Source organism: Mirounga leonina, unplaced genomic scaffold (genome assembly GCF_011800145.1).
Source record: "Mirounga leonina isolate KUSES-001 unplaced genomic scaffold, KU_Mleo_1.0 Mir_165, whole genome shotgun sequence".
Lineage (NCBI taxonomy): Eukaryota > Metazoa > Chordata > Mammalia > Carnivora > Phocidae > Mirounga > Mirounga leonina.
This window is the reverse complement of record NW_023270415.1, coordinates 45104732-45123737: the sequence shown is the minus strand read 5'-3', so window position 1 is coordinate 45123737 and position 19006 is coordinate 45104732. Positions and strand designations below refer to the sequence as shown.

Here is a 19006-nt window from a genome sequence, read left to right as displayed (position 1 = left end):
TATATTTTCACGTAATATTACACAGAAGACTTCTTCTACTTTGTAGAGAAGGTTGAAATTCTATGACTGGCAGACAGAAGAACTACCTTATAGTAGTTCATCTTAATTTCATTTGATTATAGTTCCTACATAATTTTTGCTTGTATTGTAGAAGGCAATTTCCTCTCTTTCTAACTTTCATGTAACTTTTGAACACGTCCCTTCTTATACTTTTATAACTTTATTCCTATAGTCACATTTTTGTTCCCCGATTCTAGAATCTTTAAAATCTCTATTTGTAAGGCTTCATTCTGTTGAAACATGCTCAGGCCTTGTCTATCTAACAAAACTGCTTTAAGGTAACAGGTTTTTAGACATTGCTTGAGGAGATCAGAAACTTTTTTTCTGTTCTTATCCCTCTTATATCTCTTTCTGTTTTTTTTTTTTTTTAAAGATCTTATTTATTTGAGAGAGTGAGGGAGAGAGCAGGAGTGGGGGATGGGGAGGGGAGGCAGAAACAGACTCCTCACTGAGCAGGGAGCCCAGACTCAGCTTGATCTGGGAACTCTAGGATCATGACCTGAGCCGAAGACAGACGCTTAACAGGCTGAGCCACCCAGGCGCCCCTCTATCTCTGTTTCTTCAAGTTTTCTTTTTCTCTGGCCTTCTGATTTTTCTGTTGCTTCTGTTTCTCTGTTTTATGTGCTCTTCTTTCCAATTCATAATTGACACTGACCTTGCATTTTCTGTGTCCTGTCTTCCTCCTCTTTTTATGTAGTTATTTCCTTGGTGAGTTTATCCACTCTTACGGCTTCAACTTTGATTGAAATGACCCATAAATACATACTTTTGAGAATCAGTCTTTTGTGTTCAGTCTTATTCAGTATTTTCAATCTACTAAATAACATTTGACTACTTTGCTGTCTCCTCAAAAGCAATATGTTCAAAACAGAATTCCTGTCTTCCATCTAATCTCTCTACTGATTAGTGATGTCACTCTTTTGCCAGTTTGCATTTGGTGTGTGTGTCTTCCTTCTGCTTGGTTTCGTGTGTTAGTTACTCTGTTCCTTATGTCCTCTAAGACCAAAAGGAAGAGAGATACACAGATTATCTTCAGTAATAGAATTTTAGTGCAAGGATAACTCAGGAAATGTGCATGGGGTAGCATGGGAAGGTGCCTAGTCAGCTGCTTGTTCCATATGAGTTTCAGTGTGTCTAATCCTGGCTTGTGGAATTGGCTCCATTAATAAAGGAAGTAGCAGCTTAGAGTCACTTGGAAAAATGACATGAGCTCCCATGACCTTTGTCATCTTTGTTCACATAGCATTTACACTTTCTGAAACCTAAGGTTAATTGGGCCATTTTGCAACCATGAAATCTGGAACATCCCTGTTGGCCATTTCAGCCCTTGTATGGATGCTTTTGGCCTCTGGATCAACGTCTAGCTATATTTACTTTTTATTGCCGGGATGGTAAAGCTGATTTAATTTGAAATAGCATGTGATGAACCGTAACAACTTATACAGGAAGATAGGTTTTTCTCCTTAAGGGCACTGTGTGAGTGACTGGCATTTTGAAGTTCCATAAGGTCTCTAGTAGTTAGAAATTTTTTTTTCATTTGTTTATTCATTTATTTATTGAAGAAAAGTTTACTAAACAGTAGTGTGTGAGATTCTGCAGATATGAGGCTAGGTGAGACATGATCCATATCTTCATGGAATTCCCATTTTAGCTGTAGTGATAAGCTCATACAGTAAATAAATAATGCAAGGAATAATGACTCAGTGTGCTAAGTGCTATGGGACGATAGTTGACAACGGGATTAGTTCTTTGTGTTTGGGTGGGTAGGTGGGTAGGGATGGTGGTAGAGGACAGAAGGTTACCTCAGACGTCCCAGAGAAGACTTTTTGAGTGTATCTTTAAAGAAGTGGTTAACTGACAAGATCAGGTAAGAGAGAATGGACATATAGAAATATTACCTATATATCTTGCATCATGTACAAATAACTATACAATATCTGCCCTTTATAGTACAGTGATTATGTGATTTTTGAAAAACGTATGATGTGAAAATTCAGGACCTTCAAGGAATAGCCCACTGTGGCTAGAGTGGAGGTTATGGAAATCAGGGGATTGAGAGGATCAGTTAGATCCTCTTTCATCTTTTTATCTTGTATACAGTTAGAAATGATGGTTCTTTCAGAATTTCTCTTGAATTTGTTCTTTCCTGTCATTTTGACTGTTAACTTTTTAAGCCCAGATCCTTGTGACCACATTTCTGGGTTGCAAGAGACAAAACCATGCCCTAGTTTTACAGTTGTTTAGTTCTCTTCTCCATTGTGGAATTTGGCTTGTAGGACATTTAGAAGATTGGGAAGAAATCTCTGGAGGAAGAGTATGTTTATCTTACACAGTTTGCAGTATTCCACCATTACCATAATCACCATAATGTAGTTCAGAACTTCATCTCTTTGGCTCCCCATACCACATTTCCTAAAACATAATTTAAATTGCTATTTGCCTAGACCATATATCATCTCATATAATATGGTATGGTGATTTGAATTTAAGAAGCATACAGCAAGCTAAAAGCTTATCTGTTTAATCTCTTGAGCGCATAGTATAGCTTTGGGAGAAACAAAGCAGCTGCTAAGTCCTGTTCTAGGAGGTCGTAGTTTAGTGTCTATAATAGTACATTTCAGAGTAGAAATAACTAATTGATTAGAAGATGAGAAATTCTTGGGAACACTTACAAAAGAATATCCCCCTTAAATATGAGACTGATGTATGATACCTGATGTAGTAATAGATGGAAATTAATGAGTGTGCTTTGGTATTTGCTAGCTTCCTAATAGTGAGAAGGCTCCATAACCATATCTTGGACAGACCTTGGTTTTGATTTTGTTTTGCTATTTATTGACCAGGCAGCTGGGGAAGTCACTTAACCCTTAGTTTCCTTACTTAAAAACTGAGAATATTTTAGTAGCTACCAAAAAGGTTGTTACAGAGATTAAATGAGAAAATGCTTATTAAGTGCCCAGTACAAGGCCAATAAAAGCCCTAATAAATGTTAACAACCTTTATTATTACATTTCGTTTAGCTCTTATGTATTTGTCTTTCCTACTTTATTAGGAGTTTGGGGTTGTCAAGGGCTGTATTTTAACTTTCTTTGCATTACCCCAGCATGTAGCTTAATGTCTACAAATTCAGTAAGTGTATATTAAATGAATATAAATGGATGAATTTTTAAATACAGTTTGGTCAGTTTTTGTACCCATGTTGAAGATGCATTTTAAAAAATACTAGTTTTTGGGGATGCCTGGGTCACTCAATTGGTTAAGCGATTGACCAACTCTTGCTTTCAGCTCAGGTCGTGATTTCAGGGTTGTGAGGTTGAGCCCCACATCAGGCTCCACACTGAGTACCGAGTCTGCTTGAGATTCTTTCTCCCTCCCCCTTTTTCCCTCCCTCTTGTGCTATCTCTCTCTCTCTCTGTCAAATAAATAAATTTTTTAAAAAGATTTTATTTATTTGTTTGACAGGGAGAGAGAGTGAGTGAGCACAAATGGAGAGTGGCAGGCAGAGGGAGAAGCAGGCTGCCTGCTGAGCAGGGAGCCTGATGCGGGACTCGATTCCAGGACCTTGGGATCATGACCTGAGCCGAAGACAGATGCCCAACCCACTGAGCCACCCAGGCATCCCAATAAATAAATAAATCTTAAGGAAAAAAAAAAAAGAAAGTTTAGTTTTTGTAAAGATAGTATTTCCTAAGCAGTTGCAAAATTCACTCACAAGAATAAGACTGATTAACAGATACTGATTTTACTAGTTCTGATTGCCTTGGTCAGTTTATTAATTCAGCCTATAAAGAGGCCTTTCTTTTCAGTGTATAAAATGATTTTATAAAATGCATTTCATGAAACAATTATTGAGTCATGCAGAAAAATTTTAATTTTCTTATACAATTTTTAAAAATTTCCCCCAATTATATAAAAAAATGAATGTTTATTTTAGAAACCTTATGGAACAAAAGCGTAAGATAGAGTCACCCCTCAAATCAAACCTTGGTGCTTGGAATCCTAAAATATTTACCTGCAACGAATATTTGAATTCCTCTTATGTCCTGGGCACAGTTTTTGGTGCTGGGGATATAGCAGTGAACAAAACAAAGTCTACTAGTAGTTTGGTGCCAGTGTGTTTGTGTGCATGTACATACGCAAATACACCAGTGCTTAAAAGAAAACATGAGAATGATTTAATTCTGTGCACATTATTTTGTAACCTGCCCTTTTTTTCTTTTAGCAATATATTCACTTGTTTTATGTCAGTGAATTTTCTACAGGATGATTTTTAGTGGCTACTTGATAATCTCATGAATAGATGTTCTATAATATATGTTTAGGCATTTAATTTACTTCTGTATTTTGTTATAATTTACAACGAATATACATTTTTTCTTTCCTAGACCAATTGCAGTTCATTTAATTCCTACCATTTACTCTTAAATTTTTTTTTTTTATTATGGAAAGCTTGAAGCAGTTTTGTAAAGAAGAGAGAATAAACCTCTGTGTACCCATCACCCAATTTGAACAATTTAATACATCTGGCCAATCTTACATAATTTATATTTCCATACACATCCCCCACCCTTTAATATTTTGGAGTAATCCCAGATATCATATCATAGCATTCTTTTTTTTTTTTTTTAAGATTTTATTTATTTATTTATTAGCGTGCGAGCAGGTGTTGGGGAGGAGCAGCGGGAGAGGGACAAGCATGATCTGCACTGAGCACAGAGCCCCAAATGGGGCTCAGTCCCATGACCCCTGAGATCATGACTTTAGCTGAAATCAAGAGTCGGACGCTTAACCAACTGAGCCACCCAGGCACCCCCATAGCCTTCTTAACTATTTCAGTATGCATCTCTAAAAGATAAGAATATTAAACAATATATCACCATAATATCCTTATTTGAGGTGTAATTTTAATTGTAACTTCTTTTTTTTTTTTAAAGATTTTATTTGTTTGACAGAGAGACACAGTGAGAGAGGGAACACAAGCAGGGGGAATGGGAGAGGGAGCAACAGGCTTCCCGCAGAGCAGGGAGCCCGAGGCGGGGCTCGATCCCAGGACTCTGGGATCATGACCTGAGCCGAAGGCAGACGCTTAACGACTGAGCCACCCAGGTGCCCCAATTGTAACTTATTCTTGAATGATAAAATATCGAGGAGAATTTGGAGAAAACTGAGATTAGTCAATATAGAATGATTCCTCCACCCTCCCATTGAAGGTGTAGAAAACTTTATATTGGGACCTTGGAAAAAATATTAACAGAAATTCTTACACTGAACAGGAAATACGAAAGTGAGATAAACAAGCTTGTGGATGAGGGTAAGGTTGAAGTGGGCATTTAAATACTGAATTACTGGAGAAGTTGGTTGTAGCTAAAAAAAAAAAAATTCTAATATCTGAAAACAATGTGGGAGAAGACTGCTTTTCCTCATGGTATTAGCAATGGCGTATAATAGATTGTTCTATCCTGCTTTATGAGATAGAAGGTCAAATGACAGGAAAGGAAAAGACAGTATTAGCCACTTACTTGTTTGTTTTTTAACTAAAACAGTTGACAGTTTTATTTTCACATTTCACAGTACAAAGGAAAATTGATTTTTTTTGGGTCATTATTCCCCTGCAAAACCTGTTCTCTCTTTGATAGGAAGGGGGAGCAAGTTGTCCTTGTCATATTGTTCGAAAACACCCAGAGTCTCAGCACCATAGTCTCCTGGCGAAGTAGAACAAGTAATATAAAATGGATATAAAGAGGTTCCCATATCGCCTTATCTGTGTGGTCGAGTCATTCCTGGCCGAGTGGGCATCATGGATTAGGCAGGAGGTCTCATCATTGGGAGCCCAGGCGTCATTGGCATGTGGCCTCCTATAGACGACCTCATTCCAGGAGCAGGTCCCACTGGCATCATCCCAGGAGGAGGAGGGCCTCCCATATGGGGTGCTGGCATCATACCAGGGCGAGGAGGACCTGGGAGACTGAGGGGAGGCAGGATCATTGCCCCTGCAGGAGGAGGAGCAGAGGTATTTTTCCTTGTTGAAATGTGGGGGTTGTTTTGTCGATCAGGCTCTGAGTCTGCTCTTGCATCCATTTCTGACAATAGTCTTTCACGTTATCTTTGTGTTTCCCGCCGCTGCGGTGTGTCTTTCTCATAGATGGAGAGTCATGGGTGAGGTATGTGCCACAGCAGTCACAAATAAAGCTTAGGCATGTTGCTCCGCAGGCCGTTGACCACTCTGTCCCATGCCACCCAGAAATGACTGCCACTTACTTGTTTTAATAAGACAGTTCTGTGGTATGTCTGCTTAAGTATGTAATAAGTCCTATCTATCCAGTTCCATAAGAGAAATATCTTGTGCATTACTTGTTCTTCACGGAATTCCCTAGCACCTGGGAGAGTATATGCTCTAAAGGCACTAGTTAAGAATTTTTTGGACCTCTGGTTAAAAACATAAAGTTATGATGAAATTCCAGGGTGTTAAAAACAGCAGTATGTCAAGTATAGATGAAATTATGCTCATTGTATTGTGTTTGCCAAGGCAATAAAATAGGAAAATGTGTGTGTGTGTATGTATATATGTATTTTAAATTGGCTTTTAATTATGAGGTTTTTTTTAGCTGTAAGGGTTTTCAAAGCCGACAATATAAAAATTATTTAAAATTAAACCATAATTGAAATGATTAGTTTTCATTTAAGACAGCAGGAAGGGGAAGAGGAAATAAAGACAAATGACATAAAACAGGAATTGTTTACCAAAAGAAATCATGTGTTTTCACTTGACAGACACCCCAGAGACCATCTTTTTGCCTCAGTTACATTAGTGACATTTCCGTTGTTCAACATGTTGAGAAAATAAGACCTGTGAAGTAATAGAAAATTCTTAGTGTTTACTGGATTCGCTTGGAGGACCTATGACTTGTTTGTTTAAAGCGAACCAGATTATGAGCCTGCTTTGGAGAAAACTTTTGTAACTTCTGAAGAAGTATGTAGTGGTTAGATTACCTTTTGGTTTAGTATTAAAAAGATTTGTTAGTATAAGGCTGTCTCCCTCACTATATCATGTGGATGGCTCATTGTGAGTTGCTTGTGCTTACTTAGCCATGAAGGACATGAAGCACCTTTGCTTTCTGAGGCATAGTAGTGAATATTTTTGAAAATTTAAGAGACTGACTCTTTCTGGTAGGGATATGTATATAGTCTTTGGTTCATAGTACCTACTTTGCTCTTTCCCCCTGCTCATTAGCCCCTTCCTATTTTTCTTTCTTTCTTACCACATCCATGTCTTAGCCATTCTTTCGCCAATATCTTTAATTCCTTTGTCCCATTGTTCTTCTGTAGCATGTGTCTGGCAAAATGCCAGATTCCACTGTGTGCTTTTTTCCTTACACACTTTAAGACTTCTGAGCAGTGCTGAAGAAAATACGAAACCTCAAAGATGGTTCTTTCACTAGGCCTCAACAAGGCCTGCAATGCTATCTAGTAATCCTTTTAAACTTTATGAGGTGTTTTGTTTTGTTTTGTGTTTGTTCTCCACTCTGGCTGTTTCAAATATAGTCCTATATTCTCAAATCTCAGATTTTAACTTCCTCACTCAGATGACTATCCCTCTGACTTCCTAAAGCAAATAGAAGTCAATATATAAGAGCTCCCATAACCATTAATCTACTGTTTAAGTCTGCCCATCCTTTCCTCCTATTATAATGAGAGAGGTGTCCCCAACCTTTTGAGCTTAAGTCAGTCCCATCCACATGTGCTTTGGATCTCATTCCTTCCACCCTTTTCAAGGACATGCTTTAGTATTTAGCTCTTCTTGTCACTTGTATTTTCAATTTTCCCTTATTTTCCAAATTCATTCAAAATAGCATTTATATTTACTCAAGCATTTCCAGTGGGTTTTTGCTTGTTTAGCTTTATCTTCTTCCTCAAACTCATGTCTCCAGTCACTTATCCTTTCCAGAAACTTCAAGTGGAGGGTGATCCATAATTGTTGTCTCTACCTCTTCACTTGATTCTGTTGTCTCATACCACTGCAGGTTGGCTTCTGCCTTTACCATGCCACTAAATTGCTCTTACTGTAATCACAAATAATTTCCTTACATTTATTTATTTATTTAAATTTAAACATTTTTTTAGTTTTAAAGATTTTATTTATGTATTTGTCAGAGAGAGAGCACATGCAGGGAGAACGGCAGGCAGAGGGAGAGGGTTCCCTGCTGATCAAGGAGCCCTATGCAGGACTCGATCCCAGGACCCTGGGATCATGGCCTGAGCCTAAGGCAGACACTTAACCAACTGAGCCACCCAGGCGTCCCTCCTTACAACTACATTTAGATACTTTTTTTTTTTGGTAATTGTTATTGAGATGTAATTTACATAGAATAAAATTAACTCTTTTTTTGGGGGGGCTCAACAATAATCATTTTGAGATTTGTTTAGGATCTTGAATGTAGTAGTTAGGTTTTATTGCAGAGTATTTGTTAGGGTGGCCAGTGATGTGGGAAGCAAGGAATTGCACAAAACACAGAGCAACAAGCAGGACAGAGTTCATTCACTCTCAAAGGGAGAGGGGCCAGACATCATGAGAGATGTCCCCAAGTTTCTATTAGGCTGGGCCTTTTAAGAAGTTTTAAGGATGTGAGAGGGTTGTAGCTGTGCCGATGGGGGAGGGTGTGTGAAGAGGTGGTCATCTCTTGGCCAGGTAGAGCACGAGGTGACAGGTTTCTTGGGGGCTCTGTTCGTGGTTTGTCTGGGATGTGGGTTGTGGTCCAGCTAGAGAAGAGTATGTTTTGTGGTTGTGGTCTATTTCCTGAGAATGAGGGGCACCATGATCTGGAAAAACAGAGCGTTTAGGACCAAGTACAGACACTTGTGAGTTTTGTCTGTAAGCTTGGCAGGGGAGGGGGCTTTGAATAGAACCCTTTCAGTATTCTAGTGTATGGATTTACCATAGTTTGTTTATTCATCCACTAGTTGATGGATATTTGGATTTTTTTTCCAGTTTTTAGTTGTTTTGAATAAGGCTGCTATGAATATTTGTGTACAGGTCTTTGGTGGACATTTGTTCTTATTTTTCTCAGGTAAATACCTAGAAGTAGAATTGTATAAGTGTGTGCTTATAAGTTTAGAAGAACTGCTAATCTGTTTTTTTTAAGGTGACTATTTAACTTTTCCAATATCAGTGTATGAGAGATTCTCTTGTTCTACCTCCTTACCAATACTTGGTATTGTCTTTTTAATTTTAGCCATTTTTGTGGGTGGTGGTATCTTATTGTAGTTTTATTTTTTATTTCCCTGACACAATGTGCTTATTAGCCATTTGTATATTTTTTGTGAATGCTTACATTTTTCACCATTTTTATTTTTGGATTTTTGTCTTACTATTGATAAGAGTTCTTTATATATTAGGACACAATTCCTGTATCATATATGTGCCTTTTTTGTTCCCCCAGAGCCACTTAGACTACGTAATTCTGTATCAGTGTTTGTGTGTGTGTCGGGGGTGGGGGGGTGGGGTGGGATGTCTGGAATTCAAGTGAAAATGATACAATACCTCCGAAAGCAAGGAAGATGATTCTTTGTCAGAAGATGAAATAGTCTACCAAACCAGAACCAGAGATGATCCAGATACAGAGACTCTGAAGTTACAATGATTACTATGTTAAAAGTATCTGGTGAAAGGTGAACAACACCTGTGAAGAGTTAGGAGAATTTACCAGAGCAATGGAAATTATTGAAAAAAATTGTATAAATAAAGAAACTAGAAATAAAAGATATGAAATAAAAAACTTAAATTGGTTGATAGTATTGTTTGTCTTCTATATCCTTACTGATTTTTTGTAAACTTACTGTATCAATTATTGAGAGAGGAGTGTTGAAATTGCCAATGATTATTTTGGATTTGTCCTTTTCTCCTTTCAATTCTTTCAGTTTTTGTTCCATGTTTTTATAAGCTGTGTTTTAGGGTTCTTACATGTGTAGGGTTGTTATGTCTTCTGGTAAATTGACCCTTTTATCATTATGAAATATCCTTCTTTATCTCTGCTGACATTAATTTTTCCACAGTCTTCTTTGACTGATATCAATACAGCTTTGTTTTGATTAGTTTCACACGGTATGTATTTTTCCAGCCTTTTATTTAACCTCTGTGTGTCTTTATATTTAAGGTGAGTTTTTTGTAGACAGCATGTAGTTGGATCTTGCCTTTTTAATCCAATTTCACAATCTGTCTATTAATTGGAATGATATATATATATATTTCTTTTGAAATTCTTCATATTTATTTTTCACATAATTTTAAATATTAAACAATAGCTTCAATTTTAAAGTAAACATCCTATTATTTTTTATTTTATAGAATTTTGTATGTTAACTAACCATTTGGTTATTTCAGATCTTCACAATTCCTCTAATACAAAAGAATCATTTCTATTCCAGCAATGCATGAGTTGTAGAAAAGTTTGTGGCAACTGAAATTGCATGATTTTTTAAAAATTACTCATTCGTTTATGGACAGTTTAACTTAAGCCTTTAAAGAGAATTATGAATGTATTATTGGCTTACATTTGTATGCTAATCACAGCAAGCTATGAATTCAGGATTAGCATAAAATGCTTAATTACAAATAAATGTGACAGTAATGTGATAACTAAGAAGTTAAATTCTGATCATTTCTGCTTTCTACTTAACAATTCTTATAGTGGTACTGGCAACAGCAGAAGTCACAGGGTGGAGGGTAAGACTGTTCACTGAATTTTACAGACTAAAATAATAAATTACTCTTTATAAAACACTATTTGGGGATTTTTGCTTTTACACTTCTCTAAAAAATCTGGGTGAAAAGATTCCTTTCAGGTGAATAGATCTGAACTTGACAAATGATTAAATTAAATGTCCAATTCAATTAATTTAAAGTTCAAGATTTTTTTAACTGAGTTTATCATACTTTCTTTAAAAAAAAATTTTTTTTTTAACGATTTTATTTATTTAATTGACAGAGAGAGACACGGTGAGAGAGGGAACACAAGGCGGGGGGAGTGGGAGAGGGAGAAGCAGGCTCCCCACCGAGCAGGGAGCTTGATGCAGAGCTCGATTCCAGGACCCTGGGATTATGACCTGAGCTGAAGGCAGATGCTTAATGACTGAGCCACCTAGGCGCCCCCAAAAACTTTTTATTTTTTATTTAAATTCAATTAATTAACATATAATGTATTATTAGTTTCAGAGGTAGAGGTCAGTGATTCATCAGTCTTATACTCAGTGCTCATTACATCATGTGCCCTCCTTAATGTCCATCACCCACTTACCCCATCCCCTCACTCCCATCCCCTCCAGCAACCCTCAGTTTGTTTCCTATGATTAAGAGTCTCTTATGGTTCTCCCTCTCTGATTTCATCTTGTTTTATTTTTTCCTCTCTTCCCCTATGATCCTGTGTTTTGTTTCTTAAATTCCACATATGAGTGAGATCATATAATAATTGTCTTTCTCTGACTGACTTATTTCACTTAGCATAATACCCTCTAGTCCCATCCACATCATTGCAAATGGCAAGATTTCATTTTTTTGATGGCTGAGTAGTATTATATATGGAATACTACTCAGCCATCAAAAAAATGAAATGTGTATATGTGTGTATATATATATATATATATATACACACACACATGTACCACATCTTCTTTATCCATTCATCTGTCGATGGACATCTTGGCTCTTTCCATCGTTTGGCTATTGTGGACATTGCTTCTGTAAACATTGAGGTGCAGGTGCCTCTTCGTATCACTACATCTGTATCTTTGGGGTAAATCCTAGCAGTGCACTTACTGGATGGTAAGGTAGTTCTATTTTCAACTTTCTCAGGCATTTCCATTCTGTTTTCCAGAGTGGCAGCCCCAGCTTGTGTTCCCACCAACAATGTAAGAGGGTTCCCCTTTCTCCACATCCTCACCAACATCTGTCGTTTCCTGAGTGGTTAATTTTAGCCATTTTGACTAGTGTGCAGTGGTATTTCATTGTGGTTTTGATTTGTATTTCCCTGATGCCCAGTGATGTGGAGCATTTTTTCATGTGTCTGTTGGCCATTTGTATGTCTTTTTTTGAGAAATGTCTGTTCATGTCTTCTACCCATTTCTTGATTGGATTTTTTGTTCTTTGGGTGTTGAGTTTGATAAGTTTTTTATAGATTTTGGATGCTAACCCTTTATCTGAAATGTCATTTGCAAATATCTTCTCCCATTCTGTTAGTTGTTTTTTGGTTTTGTTTACTGTTTCCTTTGTTGTGCAAACACTTTTTATCTTGATGAAGTTCCAATAGTTCATTTTTGCTTTTGTTTCCCTTTCCTTTGGAGACAGGTCTAGCAAGAAGTTGCTGCGGCTGAGGTCACAGAGGTTGCTGCCCTTGTTTTCCTCTAGGATTTTGATGGATTCTTATCTCAGTTTAGGTCTCTCATCCATTTCGAGTCTATTTTTGTGTATGGTATAAGAAAAGTCCAGTTTCATTCTTCTGCATGTGGCTGTCTAATTTTCCCACCACCAATTTTGAAGAGACTGTCCTTTTTGCATTGGATATTCTTTCCTGCTTTGTTGAAGATTAGTTGACCATAGAGTTGAGGGTCCATTTCTGGGTTTTCTATTCTGTTGCATTGATCTATGTGTCTGTTTTTGTGCCATGCTGTCTTGATGACTACAGCTTTGTAATAGAGCTTGAAGTCTGGAATTGTAATGTGACCAGCTTTGGTTTTTCTTTTTCAACATTCCTTTGGCTATTCGGGGTCTTTTCTGGTTCCAGACAAATTTTAGGATTATTTCTTTCAGCTCTGTGAAAAAGTTGATGGTATTTTGATAGGGACTGCATTGAATGTATAGATTACTCTAGGTAGCATGGACATTTTAACAATATTTGTTCTTCCAATCCATGAGCATGGAACATTTTTCCGTTTCTGTCTTCCTCAATTTCTTTCATGAGTGTTCTGTAGTTTTCTGAGTACAGATCCTTTGCCTCTTGGGTTAGGTTTTATCCTAGGCATCTTATGGTTTTTGGTGCAATTGTAAATGTGATTGACTCCTTAATTTCTCTTTCTTCTGTCTCATTGTGAGTGTGTAGAAATGCAACTGATTTCTGTGCATTGATTTTATATCCTGCCACTTTGCTGAAATCCTGTATGAGTTCTTCTAGCAATTTTGGGGTGGAGTCATTTGGGTTTTCCACATAGAGTGTCATGTCATCTGTGAAGAGCGAGAGTTTGACTACTTCTTTGCCCATTTGGATGCCTTTTATTTCTTTTTGTTGTCTGATTGCTGAGGCTAGGACTTCCAGTACTACGTTGAACAACAGGGGTGAGAGTGGACATCCCTGCTCTGTTCCTGACCTTAGGGGAAAAGCTCTCATTTTTCCCCATTGAGAATGAGATTCGCTGTGGGCTTTTTGTACATGGCTTTTATGATATTGAGGTATGGTCCCTCTTTCCCTACACTGTGAAGAGTTTTAACAAGAAAGGATGCTGTACTTTGTCAGATGCTTTTTCTGCATTTATTGAGAGGATCATATGTTTCTTGTCTTTTCTTTTATTAATGTAGTGTATCACGTTGATTGATTTCTGGATGTTGAACCACCCTTGCAGCCCAGGAATAAATCCCACTTGGTTGTGGTGAATTATCTTTTGAATGTACTGTTGGATCCTATTGATTAGTATCTTGGTGAGAATTTTTGCATCCATGTAAATCAGGTATATTGGTCTGTAATTCTCCTTTTTGGTGGGGTCTTTGGTTTTTGGATCAAGGTAATCTTGGCCTCATGGAAAAGGTTTGGAAGTTTTCCTTCCATTTGTATTTTTTGAAACAGCTTCAGAAGAATAGGTATTAATTCTTTAAATGTTTGGTAGAATTCCCATGGGAAGCCATCCAGCCCTGGACTCTTGTTGGGAGATTTTTCATTACTGCTTCAGTTTCCTTGCTGGTTATGGGTCTGTTCAGGTTTTCTATTTCTTCCTGTTTTAGTTTTGGTAGTTTATATGTCTCTAAGAATGCATCCGTTTCTTCCAGATTGCCTAATTTGTTGGCATATAGTTGCTGATAATATGTTCTTATATTGTATTTCTTCAGTGTTGGTTGGCTCCATATATATTTAATGTAATTAGCCAATAGAATTTTGTTAACTACATTTTTTCCAGTTTTTCCTTAGTAGTTGCTCTAGGGATTGTAGTATTTTTTTTTATTGTAATCAACTTTGGGTTGACTTAATTCCAGTAAAATATAGCAAATTTGCTTCAATATAACTCGATTTCTTTTTCCTTTCTTTTATATCTATGTTTGTATATAAAAATATATCACATATCTATTTATATTTGTATATATAAATATATCATACCTAAGTTTGTTATAATTTCAGTAATACAATACTGTAATTGTTGATTCAAATAATCTTATGTTTTCAAAGATAAATATATCTTTTATGTTTATGTAAATATTTACCATTTCCTTTAACTCAGAAGTTCTTCTTCTTTATTATTTCTTATAAAGAAGTTCTGCTAGCAATAGATTTTTTTCAATTTTTGTTTATCTGGGAATGTCCTTATTTCCCCTGCATTTTTAGAAGATAAATTTGTTGTATTTAGAATTCTTAGAGATACTATTCTTTTAGCCCTTTGAGTGTTTCCTTTCATTATCTTTGGACTGGCATGGTTTCTGATGAGAAGTCCGCTGTTAATCATATTCTTGTTCTACTATTCATGATGAGTCATTCTCTTTTGCTGCTTTCTCAAGACTTTTTGTCTTTTAGCAGTTTGACTACAGTGTGCCTAGATGTGGATCTTTTTGTGTTTATCTTAATTGGGATTTGTTTTCCTTCTTAGATGTATAAATTAATGTTGTCAAATTTGGAAAGTTTTTTTTAAAGATTTTATTTATTTATGAGACGCATGCACATGGGGGAAGGGCAGTGGGTGAGGGAGAAGCAGCCTTCCCTCTGAGCAGGGAAACTGATGTGGGGCTAATCCCAGGACCAAAGGCAGACGCTTAACCGACTGAGCCACCCAGGTGCCCCCAAATTTGGGAAGTTTTCAGCCACTGTTTTTTCAAATAATTTTTTCTAACCCTTATTCTGTCTTTTTTCCTGAGACTCCCATTACATGTTTATTGCTATGTTGTATGTATCACCAGTCTCTGAGACTATTTCTTCACGTTTTGGGGGGAAGATAGTTTTACTTAGCTATCTGAAAGTCTGTTGATTCTTTCATCTGTTATCTCAAATATGCTGTTGCGTTCTCCTAGTGTATTTTTCATGAAAGATATATTTTTCACGTCTAAATCTTACTTTTTATTAGTTTCTATTTCTCTATTGAGATTCTCTGTTGAGTCATTTTCATGGTATTTTTCTTTAATTTCTTGAACATAGTTTCACTTTTTTAAGCATGTTTAAAACAGCCACTTTGAAGCCTTTGTCTAATATATCCAGTATCTAGGTCTTCTGTGAATCATTTGCCATGACTGCTTTCTTTTCTGTTGATTGCTTTAATTTTATTGACTGCTTTCGTGAGTATGGGTCATACTTTACTGTTTCTTTGTGTGTTTCATAATCTTTTTTGTTTGTTTTATTTAAAACTAGGCATTTAAAATAATGTGCTGTAGACACTCTGGTTTCTCCCCTTTTTCCTCCTAGGCCTTTTTTTTTTTTTTTTTTTTTAAACTTTCCTGGACTAAACTGTGGCATCTATCTTTTTGCAGTATTTGGCTATTAATGCCTCCATTCAGTTGTTTTTATTTTCTAGCCAGGATTATTTGGGATTTCCCCTGTTTCTGTGTAGTTTAGTGATCAGCCAATGATTTGGGCAGAGGCTGTGCTCAAATACCTTGAACCTTTATGATTTCTACTCTCTGCTGATGTAGGTGTGTATGGGTTGGAGAGCACATTCAAAGCTGGAGCTAGTTTTCAAGTCTTTTTTGGCTTTTACTTTTCATGGGTTTTTGTGGGTCTCCTGTGTTCATATGCATATTTTCCCAGTCAGTAACTGGTATGTGGAGAACTCATCCTTTCTGTGGCTCTCTCATTTTCAGAATCTCCCTGTTAAATTTCTGGCTGGTTTATTGCTTACCCAAGCTTGGCTGTCAAAGCTATGAGTTTGATAATTTATTTATTATTAGGCTTACCAGTTTTAGTTGACAAAATTGCTAGTTTTCAATTCCTGTCCCAAATTGAGCCCATTTTTTTCTGGCAGCAAAGCTGCTATTTTTCATAGTCAACTTTGTCCTGGTAAAATACAGTTCCTGCTACTGATGGCATTGGGGGATGGGTGATGGTAACAGCCCTAGGCTGGAAGGCCACAGAATCTTTCTGTTATTATCCAAAGCTGTGGGAGGGTTTCCAGGATAAATGCTTTTCAATGTATTGGCTGCTTTTGTGTCAAATTTTTTGAGGCACAAAATGGTTTTTTTTTTTTAAGATTTTATTTATTTGTAATAGAACACAAGCAGGGGGAGCCTCAAGCAGAGGGAGAAGCAGGCTCCCCACTGAGCAGGGAGCCCAATGTGGGGCTCATTCCCAGGACCCTGGGATCATGACCTGAGCCGAAGGCAGATGCTTAACCACTGAGCCACCCAGGCATCCCAAAATGGTTGATTTTGATGATGTTGTGCAGTGTTTTTGTTTGAGGATCATTTCCCAGCCTCTTCACACTATCGTAACCAAAGTGGGGAGTGTCCTTATGTATTTTAGTTTAAATCTACAGTCTTGCCATTTTTTCTATTTGTCATAATCTGTTCTTTGTTCCTCTCTGAACTCCCTACCCCCCTTGCCTTTTTGGATCAATAGAGTAATTTTTACTTCATTTTATCTCCACTATTGATGTATTAGTGTTACCTCATTGCTTTTTGTTTTTAGTGATTCCTCTAAGGTTTAGAATATGACTTTTTAACTTATCAAAAATCTTCCTTCAGATAGTTTTATATCACTTCACACATCATGTGAGGAGGCCCTTGTAAGAGTACACTTCCATTTTTCATCTCCTTTCCTTTGTGCTGTTTTGTCCTGTGTTTTACTTGTACATACATTATTTAACTCATTAGTTTTTATTTTTGGTTTAAACAGTTTTAAGTAAATGAAAAAGTGGGGAAAGTTTTCTTTTTTTCTGTTTTAAGTCACTAAGACCTTTTTAAAAATTGTGGTAAAAGAGGGATGCCTGGCTGGCTCAGTCTGTGGAGCATGTGCCTCTTAATCTTGGGGTTGTGAGTTCAAGCCCCACATTAGGAATGGGACCTACTTAAAAAAAATAAAATTGTGGTAAAAGAAACATTAAATTCTTGTTAAATTTTATTACCTTTTGATAGGCACCATCCTAATGGGTGTAAGGTGATGGGTGTAAGGTGATATGTTGAGGTAGTTTCTTTCTAATTTGTTGAGTGTTTTTATCATGAAAGGGTGTTGAATTTTGCCAAATACTTTTTCTGCATCAATTGAGATATGATCATATGGTTTTCATACTTTTTTTTTTTTAAAGATTTTATTTATTTATTTGAGAGAGAGAGAGAGAGAGAGCACATGAGAGGGGGGAGGGTCAGAGGGAGAAGCAGACTCCCTGCCGAGCAGGGAGCCCGATGCGGGACTCGATCCAGGGACTCCAGGATCATGACCTGAGCCGAAGGCAGTCGCTTAACCAACTGAGCCACCCCGGTGCCCCATATGGTTTTCATACTTAAATTTTTTAAATGATTGCTTTTTAAATTTTTTTTAAGAGAGAGTGTGAACTGGGGGTGAGGGGCAGAAGAAGAGAGGGAATCCCAAGTAGGCTCCACCTCCAGCACAGAGCCCAACAGGGGGCTTGATCTCAGCAACCCTGAGATCATGACCTGAGCAGAAATTAAGAGTCAGATGCTTAACTGACTGAGCCACTCAGGTGCCCCTAAAATTATTGCTTTTTACTTGTTGAACTATTATTACATTCCAGGTATAAATTCCACTTGGTAATGGTGTATAATTCTTTTAATGTGTTATGAATTTAGTTTGCTAGTATTTTGTTGAGGATTTTTGCATCAATATTCATTAAAGATATTGGTCTGTAGTTTTCATGTTGTATCTTTGTGTGGTTTTCATATCATAGTGATGCTTGCCTTACAGAGTAAGTTTGTAAGTGTTCCTTCCTCTACAGTTTTTTGGAAGAGTTTGAGGAGTGTTGGTGCTAATTCTTCTTCAGATGTTTGTTAGAATTCTCCAGTGAAGCCTTTTAGTTCTGGGATTTCCTTTGTTGAGAGAGTTTTGATTACTCCTTCAATCTCCTTAGTAGTTACAGGTCTGCTGAGATTTTTTATTTCTTCAGGATTCAGTCTTGGTAGGTTATATGTTTCTAAGAATTTAACAGTTTCTTCTGTGTTATCTAATTTGTTCGTTTATAACTATTCATAGTACTCTCATGTAATTGTTTTTATTTCTGTGACCCATGTCCCCTCTTTCATTTCTAATTTTAGTTGGGTCCTCTCTCTCTCTCTCAAGTCTAGCTAAGAGTTTGTTAATTTTGTTGGTCTTGTCAAAGAACAAACTGGGTTTTTGTCTTAGTCTGTTTAGGTTGCTATAACAAAATACCCAGACTGGGTACCTTATAAATAATTTATTTCTCACAGTTCTGGAAGCTTGGAAGTCTAAGGTTGAAGGTGGTGGGATGGTTATAGTCAGGTGAAAGCTTTCTTTCTTGTTCATAGTGGCCACCTTGCTGTGTCTTCAAATGGAGGAAGGGGCTAAGTATCTCTTTGGCACCTCTTCTATAAGGCACAAATCATGAGGGCTCCTTAGTTGTTTAAGGAGTTAGACTTGTTCTGGTATGCAGTTTAAGTTACCTTGTGGATTGGCTTAGTGTTTTTAAGACTTGTTTTTAATTTCCTGTTTGGAGAATCTAAAGTAGCATTTATGTTTTGGTGATGTGGTAGCTTTTCTAAAACAAGGTCATTGAGGGATCTCTATTGGTGACCTTTATTTAT

General features: G+C 36.9%; 1 protein-coding gene and 1 pseudogene across 2 annotated transcripts in view; one reads left to right on the top strand and one right to left on the bottom strand.

Moving 5' to 3' along the window:
* The window catches only part of STK3 (serine/threonine kinase 3), a 274685-nt gene that overhangs the window by 17435 nt on the left and 238244 nt on the right, over window positions 1-19006 (top strand). The window lies entirely within an intron of this gene.
* LOC118015059 lies at window positions 5818-6258 on the bottom strand (annotated as a pseudogene).